Genomic DNA, 19,776 nt, shown 5'->3' with positions numbered 1-19,776 from the left:
TAGTTACACGAACTGTACATGATGTTGTATAACAATATGCGGAAAACTCACATGATATTTGATCTTCTGATAAAAGCTAAGTTATTCGTTGAAACATTACCGTTAGAAATAAGGAGTAGAACTATTTATTATGCTACATACAGGAAAAAAGAGAACATTAACAAAAGAAGCAATCATTAGAGACAATTAAGGAATTATGAAAATATTGTGAAACTTTATAAAAATTGCAAGAACTGAGCAGAAAAAGGAAGAATTGACGGAAAACAGGATGATAAAAGTAATGGGGTTATGATCAGTTCCAGAGCAAAATAGGTTGAGGAAGGAAAAAAGGTTACAAAGTATTCTTCGAAAAGACATTATGTTAGTAAAATGGTGCCTATGTTAATAAGGTACGACGAGTCACAAACAATAACTCAAAAGGAAAATATGAACTATTTTGAGAATTTATACCCAAAAAAAACAACAAGAAAGTAGACTCCGTCAATTTAAATGGGCTTGTTAATAATATAAATGTGGATATTGCAAAAACAATAACTTGCATACACTATCATTAGAAGGTCCTATATCTTGCCAGAAAGCATTAAGTTGCCTGAAACAGATGGCAGACAATAAAAGTCCATTTTTTTAATAACAAAATATAAATATCATTTTCTTGTTAGATATGTCACTTTGGTGACAGTATATACAGTACTAGGTGTAACATTTCAAAAAGGCTTGAATAAGTGGTATAAATAAATTAAGAAAATAAAATCAAAGAAATAAAATGCATGGAAACCATTGGTAGAAAGGACCTTCGCGCCATTTGGCAGAACTACAGTTAAGAAACATTTACCATTATCTATAAAAAAAAAAAACACATCTACTACAACCTTTCCCATCGTCATCAAAAATAATTCTTATCGAAATGAATAATATATCTATAACTTTATGTGGAATAATTCGGTAAATTAAAAGAAAAGATGTTGCTAATCTTTAGGATTTGTGAGCTTTGAGAATGACACATGTATTTGCATTTGTAGAAACATTAAAGACCACTTGCATTAGACGACTTACAACTACATCAACAAAATGGAAACATATTAAAGGCATCTTGCCACAATATAGGTAATTTCCATTTGTCTGGGGTAGACTACCTCAAGAAATAAATAGGATACTTAACAATATTTGGAGAGAATTTTGTACATAGTTCAATTTTGAAAATGCGTTTTCATTTGATACACACGTTTACACTTGAAACACTTGACGACTTTTTAGAAAGAATAGGTGGTAAATCTGTTTGGTTTTTAAAACAAATAAGAACTGGATTTAATTTGGAATTAAAATAACTAACGACTAAGCGGATGCTAGTAGAGAGTGGTTCAGTGTGAATCTGTTTTAACTTTTTTCATGTCAGTCAGATAAACCAACAATATAATACAGCAGGGATTATCAGGAGCAATGTATATATCAGACAAAAGTTAGAATTAGACAAACAGAATAACTTGCAGATCCGTGCGTTAGCTCTAAACTACGTTATAGCGGGGGGGGGGGGAATGGTTTCAAAAGTATTTACAAGAAACTGATCAAAAATGGGTAAATTCCTACCTCAAGTGGCAACAGAAAATTTTGTCAAATAAAAGATGATTGGCAACAATTTTCTCTCTTACATCCTGATTAGCAAAGTGTCCACAAATAATGTGATTTCAGATAAAGTTTCTACACAGACTTATTGCTACAAATAGATTTGTATTTAAAATTGGTATAACATATAGTAATATGTGGGTTTTATGGACAACTTCCCGAATCCATGTGCCATCTGTTTTAGGAATGTAATAAAGCTCAGAAGTTTTGGGCAGACTTTGTGTCTCTGCTTACTTCTAAATGTACTCTTGTGTAAATTTGTAAGGTATCGAAAGAAAAAGTGTTGTTTCGTATATACAATAGCGTTTCGACTCTATGGTCATAAGCATAACCAACATGTTGCGTAAAACTTAACAAATAATTTCATTTGAAAGTTATAAAATGAAAATTTAAAAGGAACTTACAGTATTATGAATTAAATTTTAAAAAATCCAAAAGTTGTATCACAAGTCCTAAAGAATCGAGAGTTCCGAATAAATTCGTGATTCCTCGATTGTAACGATCTGCCTGCAGTCATGACATATCACAACTGCATTGTTCAGAAGTCGGTTGAATAAATCACGATAATCCCAGAATAATATTTTAATCCAATGCGCACTTTGTAATTCCAATGAATAGTTTAAACAAATGTTTCCTCTCAAATAATATATAAACACAACATTAAATATATCTGTAGGCTGGTGTTACAAGACGAACGCAGGAAATAAGAACCCAAAATAGGAATGAAATCAATTGCTCAATTCTCTTCTTATGTACAAGCATACGGCGTTTAAACGCGTTTTCCTCCTACTCACTTAGCGATATTTAGCAAATACCCCATCTCGTAAATGAACCCACCTGACAGATCCATCCAATGGAAAATAACTTAATTCTTCTAAGAACCCACCTGACCGACTGATCCAATGGGAAATAACACCAAACAAGTAAACATGTTTATTATCAATATTATTATTAATGATCCTAAACACCTATTGATAGATCATATGCATTATACAGGCCACTATTAATATCTTGATATAGAACATATACCCGTTTACAAAAATTAGCTATCTAATATTGTATTTATGGATAATCACAACAATTTACAGTAATGAACAAATTACACATCATATATATATATATATATATATATATATATATATATATATATATATATATATATATATATATATATATATATATATATATATATAATAAGAATGAGGCAGATGACGTATTCCATTTTAACCCACTCCAAGCAAATTATTACGTTTATAAGTACAAATATTGTTATGCACGTCCTGATTTATCACACTTTAAATAAGCTTTAAACAGCTTTTATTTGGTTGAAAAATACAATGCTTTTAAGCGTTCTGAAGGCGAAACATTTCTGAAGATGTGGACGGGTTACATGAATTAGTTTTAGTAGAGCATGGTGTCTCTAGAGAAAGTTATGATCAGCGTATAATGTAACAACATCATGTAATGTTGCTGTATCGTTCTATAAGGGACCCTAAATAGATTGTAAATAAGGAATCACAAGAGAAGAGTTCTTACGTTTGCTTTATCCGAAACACACTCTGCAACTAACATTAACTCAAACTCTATATCCTGCATGCCACATCCACTTTCAGGTGTCAGACGATCGCTGGGTTAAGTGCAACTGGCATCATCAGAAATGACTACTCCATCGCTCACCTTCATCAGACTAAAATCTATACAATTACGATTTAACAGTCGACAGACAATTTTGTCAAGTTACTGTTGTTATGTATATTTAACATGCATTGTGTGCTGGCTTTTCTCCATGAATGTATTTTGTTTGTATCTGTATTGTGTTATTGACCTGCCTGACTGGTGTCTTGTTATCTTGTAAACAACATATTACATAGCTAATATTTCTATATTATGTTAATGAAACTGATGGAAAAATGACCTTCATGCTGGCTCTATTAGTGTCTCTTCGATTTTTATGTAAATGTCGCTTATTTCAGGATTACTCATTTCTATCTTAACATCCAAAGTGGAATCAGTCTTATTGTTGCATTCATTTTTTTATTTTTTTTGAGAGGATATATTTATTAAAATCATTCACTGGAATTACAAAGTGCTCTTCGATTTTCGGACTAAATCACTATTTTGTGATTACTGTGAATTTATTCAAGACATTTTTTGGATTATATCATTGTAAAACATCAAGACTATTTGCACATTAGCACATTCGACACTACTGACACATGCAAACATTCACTATTGGAATTCATTGGGAACATCAGTATAATTCATTATGAATACTTTATATTATTAGACTTGTCATAAAACTTTTAGGAATATTTGTGATTTTATTCACAGTCCTGTAGGTTCTTTTTAAATGTTTTCTTTGCATTATAGGGAAATAAGTTATTTGTTGAATTTTACAAACTTGTTAGTTTTCACTCTTTTCTGTTACTTAAATTTAGATATGTAACAATACTGCCATTTAATTCTTCCATAATTTCTCTGACATTGCAATCTTTGCCGAATCACACGGTTCTAATCATAAGAATGGTGCCATTGAAACTTCACAAATGGTTTACATTTGTCTGCTCTGCTTGAATAATTGCAAATAAACTAATGGGCAGCTCATCCGTGTCTAGTGTTGTCAAAGTACTCCGTGTAAGATGTCATTATATCGTAATTTTATTGCTCACAGTTTGGTTCGGTTCAAAACAGCTGATTATTTGGACTGAGAGCGAATCTGATGTACAAGCGTGTGTTATTATAACCTGCGAGTTTAGGCACTAAGTTAAATTCTAGGTATGAATCCAGCGAATAGAGAGACTTTTTACATAAACTGGCAGTAATAAAGAGTTAAAATTACCATGTAGTCCTGCACGATAATTCCAGAATCAGATACGATATGGAGACACACACAAATGGTTACTTTACGTGTATCTATTATGACCTGCAACGTAATACTACACAACTCTGTATCAAAATAATCCATATATCGCGCTGGAACTCTCCGTTTCCGCACTGTTTGCTTTCTTGTGGTTATTCACTGCGACTATGTTTTTTTTTTTCCTCTTTCGAATCTTGTGTTGCATTTACGGCTATGAAGTGTGTGTGTGTGTGTGTGTGTGTGTGTGTGTGTGTGTGTGTGTGTGTGTGTAGCACTGGGGCATCATGCCGCAGACATGTTGCATAATGTCTTACCCATCTTGTGGCAGTTTACTGACTTTGATCGGATCTGGTCATGGTTCTAAGCACGGTATATAGCTTTTGCGTATGTTAACGACAGGTTTGTCCATGTAAGGAAACTCTCAGCTTTCCCTTAACAACATGTTCGCCTTCGACTGGCATCGGCGACATCGTAAGCAATTTTTTTGTATGCGTGCTGTTTCATTCTCCCTGGTATGCAGAGTTTGTTCCCCGTAGCATCACGGAACCACTGTTTGTGTTAATAATTAGGCTGTTTTGATAATTGCTCGTAACAACGGAAATCTCAGTTCTGTTACATTCCTGTTCGCCCCCATTGCTTTTTTTTTCTTTCTTTCTTTTGCAATGTGTTTGAAACACATTGGATAAAACAGTCCGCAACGTCCCTGATTGGTACCAATTCGGTGAAGACATTATCGGCAATACACTGGACGTTATCAGTTGCAATCATTTCACTCGGGTGTCTGCTCGCATCATCAGATATGTTGATTTTCCCTGGGCGATATTTCACCTTCAGATTACAAGTGGTGAATTTTAATTTCCATTTTTCGAGTGAATTTGCTTGGAATTGTTTAATAGTAACGTCCATACAAAGCATCTTTGTTGCTTTGTAACAATATTCCAGAAAGTCTAACAGGGCTAGCGTATATGCCTTATCACGGATCCAACTGACATACCTTTACTGCTCACCAATGCCACGGTCAATGGGACAAATATATTCCCATTTGTAAAAGTAGTCTGTCCTCACGGTCTTCTGATGGGTTCTGTTATTGTGGAATGAACACGAAAGGTAATTTGTCATTTCCAAAAAGCTCATCACTTCAGTTTGTATTCTAGAGAAATAAATTATTTGTTGAATTTTACCAAACTTGCTGGTTTCGCTTCTTTCTGTTACTTAGAGCCGTAATTGTCGTCAGTTTTAAAGCACTAGTACATGCGGTGATCATGAACATTTTGTCTTATCTAATAAAATCCCATCTTAGCTGTCATAATGTTCTATATAATTATACCAAACCCTTAAAGGATTGTAACTACCAGCTGAAGAGGTTTTACGTTCGCTTTATTCCAACTCTACTCTATAAATAATATTAACTGAAACACTCTGTATCCTGCACAAAAATAAGCATCGGCAGTATTGACCCTAAAAGTTGATATGACAATAAAATACAAAACAATTTTTACTAAATGTTTGCTTTCTTCTCTCTTAATCAAATCAGCTAAACATCTGCAATCGTTCTGTAATGAAAATGGTTATATATGTATAATGTATATTCAGACTAAACCACACAGTACTCTCTCTCTCTCTCTCTCTCCGTTTCGCCATCCCGTCTATTTGGGCTGGATGAAAACCTTGAAATTGAACTTGCACCAAGTAACCTACAAGAAATATGGTTTGTCGTAACGGTATGTGTACACTTCCCTTGAGATCTATATACAGTGCTCATATAATCAATGATACAAAGTTGCAATAGCCTGTCTTGATTATGGGGCACACGTATTGTAATGTATTTAATGACTTCTTGTTGTTATTGTTTCTTAAACCTATTATAAGTTCTAAAAATCTATTAGCATTGTAATAAATTTGTTTATAGTTCTTCGTTTTAAGGAATTCGTTGATTTTTGTGACTTCTTGTTCGATTATGGGAAATCGGTGCTGAGAATATCTTCTTCAGCCAGAAATAATTACCCAATTATTAGGAGCAAACATCACGGAGTGAAGTGTACGTGAGTTTCCATAATACCATAGTTTATTTATGGTGAATTCAGGTCAGAGCCGCACGAGTTTCTCTATGGTTCAAACGTCCTTAGCAAAATCTGGTTGTGTATATTGATCGTGTGACCTTAGGTGCAGTATTTAAGATCGGAGACTGGTATATTACGCAATGGAATAAACGAGAAGAGACTGTCCCGTCGTCGGTAGATACCGTTTATGTTGCCCTGGTGGCAAATGTGATGCAAAGTTACAGGTGAAATGTAGCTTCAAACCATGATTTTGCTGGTCTAAGGTGGCTAGTAAAACTAGTTCCCTTTATTAGTTGGTAGAGTAATATAGCTTTACGGCGTAAAATGCTGACAGAACGTATGGGAAAGTTAATGAAGAGAAACCATGCATATGTGCGGTTGATAGACAATTTGGAAGTTATGAGATCTGTGGTCTTGTATTAATTACAGTAAAATTATTTATAAAGTGGACACGTTGGACTTTACAGTTTACAATGTAGTGAAGTCTTTAGAATTAGGGGAAATTTATGACCGAGCGGAATCACGCCAGAGTTTGACACCACTCGGTCAAGTTGTTGTTGTTGTTGTTCTAGGGTTTCACGCATTTTTCAGCACAAGATAGGCTATATATGGCGGCCAGTATAACTGGTGGAGGAAGAACTCTGGAAAACCCAGGGAAGAACCACGAGAAACTACTGGCAGGCTTACCCACGTACCCACGCTAGCCGAGCCTTGGACTCGAACCCACACAGACAGAGGTGAGATGGCAGTGATCCATAACGGAGAGCGCTTTAGACCACTCGGCCACTCGCCCCCCCCCCCCTCCCCGCTCAGTCAAGTAAAACCATGAACGGCGTTTGGGGGTGGCATCAGGCCTAAGGTCGTCCTTATGAGTTTGTCAAGCTATATTCTCCACCAAATCGCGAAAGTTAATCTAATCTAGACATAATTAATGTTTGCAGTAGCATACCAATCGAGATACCGATACTCTGGCCCCACGCGGTCATGGTTGGCCCTAAGCCCCGCGTACTCCTAACTCCGCCTCTGAGTAAAACCCCTAGATTGTTACATTATTAATTAAATATAAAAATGTCCAAAGGCCGTTCCCTTTAACTATTTTAATTACCCCTTGTTGGTTCGTCATTTCGCTTAGTTTCTATTAGTCATTAAATTCCATACGCGTGTAGGCCAATGCCTGACCTTTCAGTGTTCAAGAATATAATGATGTGTTTGTAGTGCTCTACTTTCTTCATTAAAACCATTTTCATGTATAAATCATAGTCTGTCCTGTATTGATTTATCAATGTGAAAAAAAATAGAAACTCAAAAAAGAAAACAATCAACTTATCACTAGGCAAAGGTGATTGTGAATATCCAAAAAAGGCACAGAACTACATTTTGTAGCGGACACACTCGGCATAGATGTGAGTTCATTCACTCGGTAAATACATAGTTGCCCGTAGTCAGTCTCAACTTCATTAACAAGGCAAATATGATATAAATAAAAGATATGCATGGTATGTACGCTATATCAATGACAATGACATACCACTCATTGTATACATTTTTCATTAAAAGAAACTAGGACTAGTGTCTTTAATTCTTTGATTATTTTTTTTATTTAATTCGCAATACCGTAAATTCTTTTTTAACTTCTCAATTGTCACTTTGTATTCTTAATTAATCCTTCGTTTACTTAGTCGTTAGACGACTTGAAAAGGGAAAGGTACCTTCGATTTTAGATCGGACCTGTCAGATTTGAAATTTTCCAGATATGTTGTTTTGAATTCTATAAGTCATACTGAACGTAATTTTGGCGTCTACTTATAAAAGGCGGTAAATATATTTAATCCTGACTGGTTACACTAAATAGGGGGCGTGTTTCCCACACGAATTTCTGGGTTTTAAAATGCCCCCTCAAAAACATCTAGTTAGTCTGCAATTTTTCTACAAGAGTGAAAATATGAGGGACTCGGAGTTTGAATTTGAAAGAAATCCTCTCGTAAAACATTGGTCAAAGGGACCGGATGTCTGGAAAGTCAACGGACACAATTTTGGCGGTAGAAGCGAACAAAGCTTGAAAGCACAAGGTATATGCGTCAATTTGATGTAGTTCGTTGATACCAATATAATGATTTGCTTGAATTTAATTGTTTTTATTTGCATGAATTTATTTGTTTAAATTCGTAGATCAGTTCTCTTGAAATGAGCGTAACTGTGCTTGAGTTAATCTATCTGAATCCATACAATGATCTTCTTTATATAGGTTTGACGAATAGTTTGAATTTGTCGTTTTGATTTTATATAGGAATATAAGAATTTCATGCATTACTTTAGTTGATATGAGGTACGAGAATCCGCTGAATTCTCCGATCTTAGATGATTTCACGTATGATAACGACTTGAATGTGTGTATTCGCCGAAAATAGCATAGTTAATGCATGTAATGAATTTCATTCATTCATTTGTGCAACTGAGACGAGAAAGGAACTGTTATATCTGGTGTAATGTTAATGAGAATCAGTAATGAAATACTCATTAGGAAGTACATTAATCTGGTGAAACTAGGTTTGTTTATGGTCTGCCGTGTTTAGCTTGGCCAGACAGCCTTTGGTCTGTTGAATTTCAATAGAACGATCTCTTAAATAACGAGAGGAGAGTAATAATCTATTCCCAGTAGGACAACTGACCGAATATTTAGGTTGTCTCTGTTTATTTTGTAAGGTGAAACAGCTCTAAAGACGTCTCCACGGACGTATCCACGGAAGTATCCACTGAAGTATCACGGACGTATCCACTGAAGTATCTACTTACGTATCCACCTACCCACACAAACTTTGAGGGCCGAAAGGAGGCGAGACAGTAGGGAGGTCGGAAAATAAAAAAAAGCGAAAGGACCTAGAGGAACCACCATAGTTATGTTGATAGTTATGTTGGAGTGGACTGGAATAAGCAGGTTATGAAGTTGCACAAGGCAATGACTTCGATCGTTCACTCGATAATATGATGAACTAATTATATCATTTAAAATAGATAGGCTATTTATATAAATATATTTGCGTTTAAAATTCGGTGATTTATTCCAAAAGAGGTGTATCTTCCTAATGTAATGTATTATCCCAGTTGTTTATGTAATTGATTAAATTTTTGTTTCTTCCATGTACGGGGGCTCGTGTCATTCTGTTCTATATATCTGCTCAGATCTCTATTTATTCCATATATAGTTTCACACTTTATTTTAATATTTACTCGATCCGGGCAACACTACCTGCATCAATCATTGTTTCATACTAAACCTAGCACAAACAATATGGACACTTTTTGCCCGAGTATGCGTGTCTGGTTACGTAGGGTGTATACAAAATGCACCCAAATCGGTTCAGGCGATCGGAACGTTGCTTGGCTATTTACGTCAGGTCGTGAACGTTTCAATCTCTACTTAACGGAAAAGGACAAGGATGCTCCAACACGGAACAGGGGATGTACTGATTTAGTGTTCGGTGTTCCATCATAACATATGCCACACGCAGCTTTCGGAACAAAATCTGTATTCGCCTTCTCTACTGTAGAAGCATGAGGTATAATGATGCAAACACAATAGCCTCAGTTACTTACCAATATAGAGAATGCAAACGTCCCACAACAACATGTAAGTTTTAAGTTTGTATATGAAAATAAAATAGCCTAATTTGTACAATCAAACAACTTATCTTCAAAACTTAAGTGCCATGTGATCAATAAGGCAAAATCTATGATGTGGCTTAAAATGTATGTAAACGTGTTTATTAGGTTCATTTACTAACAAATTAAAAACTGTTGTTCTGAAATGTAATACTATTTTAGTCTTCCAAAGTCTATTGAATCATGATTGTTGAATGCTCTGCACCTTAAATGTCAGCAAGAAACAACAACAACAACAACAAAAATTGAAGATAAAAGATGGAGTTTTACAGTGGTGGTCAGGTAATAAATTGGATCAAGGAAAGCGTCCGTCGGGAATATAAAAAAAAAAAAAAAAGAATGATAGGGTAGTACGATTTTTTTTTCAACAAACGCAGCATTCATTTTTAACATCACAAAGCACGACATTCAATCCACCTCGTACTGGATCACACCTTTAGATTTACCTCGTCCAAATATATCTACCTATGTTAATAATGATTTTTGTTGTTTTCATTTTTGCTGTTTACATTTCTCGGGGTGTGTACATAATAACCTTGCAAATGAATATGGATGCATGCTGATCTAAATAAAGTTAATTACCGCCATTTAAAAGTATGTGGAATCAAATTCTAGAAAATGACACTCTTTACTGAATTAGTCGGTAGGGAACACCTACTATATGTTCTTGTAATGTAGTACCGACACATTAGAATCTTATTACAACGTGTGAAATTAAAACATAAATATAAAAAGCAAACAAACAAAACAAAACAAAACAAAACAGGATGTGTTGCCAAACAGCGGGGGTGGGTTGGGGATGGGAGTCTTTATATTGGATGGTGGCTGATATCTTTATATTCAGACTTCCCAAAAAAAACCAGAAGAATAAGCTTTGACCTTTACCAGAATCTACCTAATAACGTTTTTATTTAAGTGAGAAGCTGGTTACTAAACATTATTTAAAAACTTGCAGTTCTTGTGAAAGAGCTGGGGCTGCAATAAAAGGCTGAAACTCTTATTCAACCCTTTACCACACGACCATCCTGCATTAAATATGGAGGAATCATAACCTTTCTTATGAAGTATGCCATCTTTTATTAATTCTGGAACCAAGCTTGTTTTGATAATATCTGTAAGAATGTACTTACCTGGTTCTTTACCCTGATCAAGAATTAAGTGCGCCCAGGTAGACCACACCAAGTTCGTCTGTTCGGGGGTGGGGGTGGGGGCACTCGCCAGTTATTATATAATTTGAGAGAGTGACGTATGTAAGATGAGATTGTTTGCATTTAAAACATGCACAGTGGAGAGAATGTTGGCATACCTCTGTGCTGCTTTGATGTAATGTGGCTGGCATTTCTTTGGATATTGTACTTTGTACAGCCTGAATTAGTCTTAAGTACGATATCTTTAGCACCTGTTATTATATAGGAAAATTAATTTTGCCCAACTAGACAATACCAGCTTCTGAAAGTGCAATGGATGACTTACCAAATGTATAAAATGTAAAAGACGTTATCGTCTCTTTTTTTTCAATTTTTATTTTACTTCTGAAGTCCAGTTGAGCTAGCATTTCTTTTTTGAAAGATGCACATCTGGAGTACGGTCAAGCTGTACACTCTGTAACCCTTATTACACCCACCAATCATACAACAAAATAAAGGGAATTATAGATTCTTTAAACAATATATAAGACATATAAGGTCTTTTTTAAATAGCCAGTACAACCAGTCAGGAAACCCGGGGAACATTTTTTTTCTTTAAAATTCTAACCTGATGCAAATACGAAACTGTAGAGCGCCACCTTGATCATAACTAGTTCCGCGTAGTTTTATTGTTTTTTATACTGATAAATTAATACTTTCTGTCAAGAGGGAGACAGAAATAAATCATAAAGTAGCTGGTTAATGAACTTTTGCTGATTCAGTACTTTATTGTGTTTGTAATACCTTTTTATTCTCCTGCGAGTGTTGTGTTTATTACTATTTTCTAATTATATTTGTCTATTTTTGCATGTGTATCATAAAACTCGTGCCAGTTAAAATAGTAAAATAAAATAGCACTATATTACTGAATCACTATTTTTTCAGGTCATTTTCCTTGGTAAGTAAAATGCAAAGTAGTCATGAAAGTTTGACCTTGAGCCAGCAAACAGTTATAATTTAACAAGGGAAATAACTCTTATAAGTATGTCATGGTAGAAAACAGTTTTCCCACCAGCCATTATGTAAAACTTAGTCGTAAGAACTTATTGTCTTGCTTAATGTGAAAAAGCGTGTAACTTTGCTATATAGCATAAAAAGTGAATTATGACCATTGTTTCAGTTTCCAGCTTATATATATAAGCCCTTGATTTCATGCCTGAGTATCTGTTGTTTAAAATAATATTTGACAATTTGAAGCGACACGTAGACAGTGTTTTATTTTCTCTTGTATGTATTCAAAAGCATGTGAGTAAGTATGAACTATAAATATGAAACTGTACTAATCTTTAAGTTTTAGATAATGTAAGTTTGATAGTTGTTGCAAATTGGTATATTTTATGAGGGCCAGCGTCTCTACACACTGTATCAAATGTATCGAAATCGTTGCACATTTAAACGCTATTAAAGCTCTGTTCCATACCAGGATTCCTTTCTTCCAGTTTTATAGATGTGTCTCTGACTATCTAATACTGAAGTCATATTCATGTGTTGTCTCTCTATAATGTAGACAGATATATTTTGTCTGACTGTATATATATAGCACAGTGGAATCTATATGAGGAAAAAGAACAACTATTTGACAGATTGTTCTCAGCCAAGAAGGTTGATCAAGAGTACGATAATCTCAGACAGATGATATTAGTGGAAAAAGTCAGACTTACCTCCAAAGTAATGTCAAGACCTGTCATAATGAGCAAAAAAAGTAGAAACCTTAGAAAATGCTACTCAAACATATAATGATTATTCCACAAGTTTCAACCATCAATAGGTCTTCCTCTCTGCAGCTTTTTTGGTTAAAAATCATCTACATTTTATACGAGTACTTTGAAATCTCAATCGGACACAACTTTTACTAATGGAACTTCTGGTAAGACTGATCAGAGACCTTTCTCTGTTCCTACGTACACTTATGTTAAGAAGTAAGGACACATTATTTCGGTATTCTACAAATTGAAAAATAAGGAACAGAATAAATACAGAACTATTCCAAATGCTCTTATTTCTAAGACGTCACGCTCACGGTCATATTTTTGAAAGCAATTATGTTTGTTGGGTCAAACAAATACCGTTCTTATTTTATCATGGAGAATTATGAACCCTTCGAAATGTTCCATAGCATTAATTGGTGATTCTGCCAAGCATATCCCTACTAAAATATTAAAGGATACACGAGCTTCTCATAGTCTTTAATTATCGGATTCATTGCCTTTATCTAAAATGCCTTCTTTTTGTGAAATATTTTTTATTCAGAGAGCAGAGTGCGGTTTAGTTAACGTTCCTCTCTATTGTGTAAATGTGTAATCAGACTTAGTCTCGGGATTCGTGACAGTCGGAACAGAGTTTCCTTACCCTTCAAGTGTATTTATTTATTACTAGGCAAGAACCTAGCTGACGATACAATTGTGGTTAATCCATTTGCAACTGTCGAGCCTTGTTTGGATAGAAAAGTAGATCCTATTGAAAATGAAATCCTTCATTTCTATCAGCATGTGTAGTTCCTAGAGCTAATGCAAAAAGAGCCCTTGAAAATGATGTTGATAGGAAATTATTCCTTCAGCGGACACATGTATTGTTCAATCATATGTGGGGTCAAGTTTGCATTTGGTGTTGGTCAATCACGAAGTATTTACTACTCATTCTCTTTATTCTAATCAGGGTGGCAAAAGACAACCACTCGTTGTCGAAGAGGAAGAAGATCATGAGGTCTCCAGTTTGCTTCAGACAGCTATTAAAGAAACAAAAGTCACATAACTACCTGCTGGTCATTTTGTGAAAAATGGGGTCCTTGTGAGAAAATGGAAACCACCCGAGGTACTCGTTGGTAATGAGTGATCAGTTTGCTATCAAATTGTTACTTCTAAATCATATCGACAGGAAACATCCTTAGTCTGGTCAATGAAGCTCCCTTGGCTGGTCATCTATGAGTAAATAAGACTTATCACAAGGTCTTGAATGAATTTTATTAGCCGAAAATTAAGCACGATATGTCTAAACAATGTAGATCTTGTCACACTTATCAAATGGCAGGAAAACCCGACAGGAAGGTCGCCAAGACTCGTCTGCAACATATTACTGCATTTGACGATCGATTTAGCATAATAATGGCAGACTGTGTCGGTACTTTACCAAAAACCAAGTCATGCAGCCAATATTTGTTGACCATAATCTATGCGCCAACAAAATAGCAGCCACAATAATGGAGTTCACTAAACAGCTATTTTCTTAGCATGAGCACTTGTTTCCAAAAGCAAGTAACAGAGTGCAGCATTTATTCTTGTGTCGAAGCCAGATAATAATTTCTGCATGTATACCGACTGTACAAAAGTGAAGAGTGTCGCTAAAACAGATTCATTTTCAGTGCCAAGAATCGATGACTCTATTGACAAAATTGGAAATGCAAAATATGTTAGTTGGAAAGGATTCTGAAATTCCACTAACAGAAACATCAAAGAAAAATTCGGCACGTTTTACACCAGATAGACCTCATCAATATCAAGTGATGCCGTTTGGTATGAAAGGTTCTCCTTCACTATTCCAGTATTGAATGAACAGTATAACATCTAGTCTAGATAAATGTAATGCTTACATCGATGACGTCTTCGTCTTCAACTATACATGAAATGTTCACATGGAAACCATTCAGAAATCCATTGATCGACTCAGTGATGCAAACCTGACAATTAGGTGAAAGTGAGCTTGGCCGTGCATTTGTTACATGTTTATTTCATATTATGGGACACGGTCAAGTTAAACCTACAGAAGTTAAGTTTAAGGCTATCTCTGAATTCCCTGCACCTATCAGCAAAAAGGAACCGATGCAATATTTGGGTATGACTGGATATTAACAGATATTTTGTTCCAAGTTTTTTTTCATAATTTCTGACCCCATGACGAAATTAGTTCAATATTAAAACCAAGTTTCATTAGTCTGACAAATGTCAGGAGACATTTGACAGCTTAAAGGCCATACTTGACGGTTCACCGGTGCTTTCAGCTGCATACTTCAATCATTCAAAATGTCTGTTGATGTAAATGATGTTGAGTTGGTAGAGTATTGATACAAGAAAACTCAAATGGTGTGGATCATCAATTGCCCTACTTTTCTAAAAAAAATTAAACAAACACCAGAAACATTATTCCACAATCGAGAAGGAATGTTTGGTTTTTATAACGGCTTTACAACACTTTGAAGTTTATATTAGTTCAGCTTCTATGAATATTGTATTTATTTATCACAGCCCACTTACTTTCCTTAACAAAACGAAAATACAAATCAGAGATTATTAAGGTCGATTTTGATTCGCAGGAGTACAACACTGCCATTAACCACATCAACGGAAAAAGATAATCTGACTGCAGCTGCACTTTCACGTGTATAGAAGTATTATAGTTCTCTATTTTATGTTTATCTTGTGGCATTTATAATTTTCGTTATAATAGTATCATTTGTATATTTAAGTAATATGTAAAGGATATTATTGTATAAATCTTTCTTTTTTCTTTATGATTTAATGTGTTATGTGTATTTAATTTGTATTGTTTGATCCACCTTTGCTCTTAAATGAGGGTAGGGGTTTGGGACTACACGACTATTATCATGCTGGGTAAACATGTTTACATTGTTTTGAGTTCTAGGTGCAGCATTGATTCTGACCGAGGGAAATTCGAGAAATGTTTTGTGTTTATAGTTTGGTGCAAATTTCCATTAAGATGGCCCTCATCCTGATCCTCTTATTGTGTCTTATGTGTTTATATTAGGACTCTTTATATCATTATTATTCATTTCTTTTCCTAACTTCAGTTGTGTTAAGATTTAATCTGAGAGGAGTTATTAATTTAAATTAATCATTTGAATTGCTCATTAATAATTTTTGGGAGCTATCACTATTTTTTTAATTATTGCGAATTCAGTCAATGGCAGTTTGGATTGTGATAGATCAAGACTGTTAACAAATCATTGCTATTCCAGTCTATTCCAGTCTATTAGTACATCAGCACATTCAAGATTGGAATTCATTCGGATCACTACTCGAATTCATTCGGTTACACTATACCCTATAAACTTTAGCTATTTGGGATATACATACATACATACATACATACATACATACATACACGCACACGCACACCACACACGCATACACACACACACACACACATATATATATATATATATATAGAGAGAGAGAGAGAGAGATAGTGACATACATACATACACACATGCATATATATATGGATACATACATACATACATGACAATTTGAAATTTCTTGGATTAAGGTCCTTAACTGTAAAATTAGGCCACCACTGATGTGAAAGCGAATCAAATTCTTGTTGGTAGAGGTGTAAATTAGTAATTTTGAGAAATAGAATTGCCATGGCAGCCCAAATGATACTTGTATCAGCATATTCGTCATTTGTATGACTAATAAAATGAAACATGTGCACTTTAATCTCTTTGTAAAGAGCTATTTTCATGGAAACAAATAGCAGGCAACGGATGGGATTTTTTTTTTATGGATTCGTATTTACGTCGGCAGCGGGTAGGGTTATATTGTTTTTCACCAACTATGTTAAGTTGTAAACGAGATAGTTTCTCAAATATGCAAAAGTTCCCAATGGCCTAGTTGGTATGGGTATTACACGTGATCGAGACATTTCAGGTTCGAATTACACTTTCTGATTTGTTTAATTATTAATTGAGGAAATAGTCTAGCTTAGGTTGAGTTGTAAACGAAATATGAAAGTCAGATATCACGATGAACTTTCAGTTTTGATTATACGACCACCTACCCATAATTTTTTCTAGGATATCGTTTTGCTCCCTTGGGCTAGTTTAGATTGCAAATTCAAGCCGCCGTAATCGACAATGACCGGACTATATATGTCGAGTGAAAGAAAATATTTGCAACAGCTTAGAATAGTACAATACAAGCACCTAGTTTCCTTTTGTGTCAGAATATTACGTGAAATAATTACATGTGAGAAATATAATGATCTTGAACGCTCCACAAATTGACACAGACATTATTCTGAAAGAATTCATGACCGTAGCTACTGCGATAATTACACTTTCAGGCCAATGATGAGTTTGTAGCGTTAAAGAAAATATTTGCAACAGCTTAGGATAGCTACGTGCCTTTAATTCTCAAAGAAATAGTATCGACAAGTACAATACAAGCACCTAGTTTCCTTTTGTGTCAGAATATTACGTGAAATAATTACATGTGAGAAATATAATGATCTTGAACGCTCCACAAATTGACACATACATTATTCTGAAAGAATTCATGACCGTAGCTACTGCGAGAATTACACTTCCAGGCCAATGATGAGTTTGTAGCGTTAAAGAAAATATTTGCAACAGCTTAGGATAGCTACGTGCCTTTAATTCTCAAAGAAATAGTATCGACAAGTACAATACAAGCACATAGTTTCCTTTTGTGTCAGAATATTACGTGAAATAATTACATGTGAGAAATATAACGATCTTGAACGCTCCACAAATTGACACATACATTATTCCGAAAGACTTCATGACCGTAGCTACTGCGAGAATTACACTTCCAGGCCAATGATGAGTTTGTAGCGTAAAAGAAAATATGAAATGGCTGTTTAGCTTAAAACATAATGTTTATTCATCAAGGAGGCGTCAAAAACACGGTACAGTTGTTTAACTACGTAGCCGGTGCTGCTTGAAAAATTGAATAGTTAGGGATCGCGTTGGAGCGAGTTCGATGGAAACTCGGCGAATAATATAATATACAACAGGCAAGGAGTTTGAACTTATTGGATGGCAATTTATAAGGAGTAGTCATTTACGGGTTTGTGTAATACATGATGTGGCCAAATACCAGCTTAAAGAAAATCTATTTGAGCAGGAAAAGCTATTTGATGATAATCCGCAGTTTCTGCAGCACGGTAAAAGGTTTATGGAACCCTACCCTGATGTTTGAAATTTATATCGGAATTGAGAGGTATTTTCACTTTCTGGACTGAAATACTGCTTTGGGATTATTGAGAATTCATTGAAAGACATTACTGATTAAATCATGTTGGCATAGCAAGACTTTCAAGATTATTGGAAATCATTCGGAATATTCCATAACTTTTATTTGTGATAAGACACATTTAGGGATTATTTTTAGTAATAATTCACGATGCTGTAATTGTGTTTTTTGATTTTTCTCTTTGCAATCTAGGAAAGATATTGTTTGTTGAGTTTTACTTAAATTGTTGATTTAGCTTCCTTCCTTTTGTTTCATTGTTTAAGACCTCGCGTCGTAACTACTCGAATCGTTTTACAAAAATTTCATTCGATCCGGTGTGCTGACGAGTGTTTGTGGGATGAGTTTAGAAATATGTTCGCAGAGGTCATCCGGAAACCATATAGTTTGCTCACGATTAACCTGGAGATTCGCCCTCTACCAGGGGAAAATATCAGGCAGGTTTACATAACTCGCTTTAACGACCACTATAAATATATGCAATGTCAAAAGCAGAGAAACCCTACGTCGAGAAAATTACGAATAGCAGAGCCGATAATGGTCTGATTACGAATTCTTTGGTTTCTGTCAGCGATGTGATAGCAGAGGGTGTTGACCGACGCAGAAAAGCGGCCCGCGAACAACTAGAACTTCTCCGCTAATACAGAGATATTCGTGAACGTGTCAAATACGTTTCATTCGCGACCGACATCTCGGGAGGATCTCACAACTTTCAACAAACGTGTTCGCCACTGAACAAGGCCGCGCGCGAAACCGCAGTATAAGAGGCAACAATGATGGGAACATAACAACATGAATCCGTTGTCGACAGCCAAACGCGTCAGAGACCAAGAAATCTACAGGAGAAACTACAGCGACAACGTAATGAATGCCAGAGGCGATGGAGAGATTACTTACAAGAAGACCTAGATGAGAACAGAAGCGACATCTAGGACATTGGAGATGGAGTTGATGTGGCCGTTGATTTTTGCCAGTTTTTGCATGCTCGTTTTGGAAATACTAGCGAGAATAAATAATGAACGATTGATGAACGATCTATGGCCCAGGTGTGCATTTAAGGAGTTTAGTGGATATACAGTAGCCATATGTCTGGAACGGAAACGTTTTGCTGACACCATAAATTAAAGAAAAAAAAAACGTTTACGAAGCTAGCCGGTTTTGGGCGAATGTTTGAAAGGATTTATGAAGCGACGCATAAAACGAGAAAACAATGTGACTTCCACCGAACCCAGACATTTATCTAAACCAGGACCGGGCCTGGAAGGTCACTTGAATCCGGAACCGGACTTGAACATTTACCTGAACCTGAAGACTCTATAAATATTCACAGGTGGTCTATGATCCTTTTCAAGATAAGACGGCCTATGCAAGGCCCGGTCCGC

The sequence above is a fragment of the Sinohyriopsis cumingii genome, chromosome 2, assembly GCF_028554795.1.
Source record: "Sinohyriopsis cumingii isolate HCF-2022 chromosome 2, ASM2855479v2, whole genome shotgun sequence".
In the NCBI taxonomy this organism is placed as follows: domain Eukaryota; kingdom Metazoa; phylum Mollusca; class Bivalvia; order Unionida; family Unionidae; genus Sinohyriopsis; species Sinohyriopsis cumingii.
Note: the sequence above shows the minus strand (reverse complement) of the source record.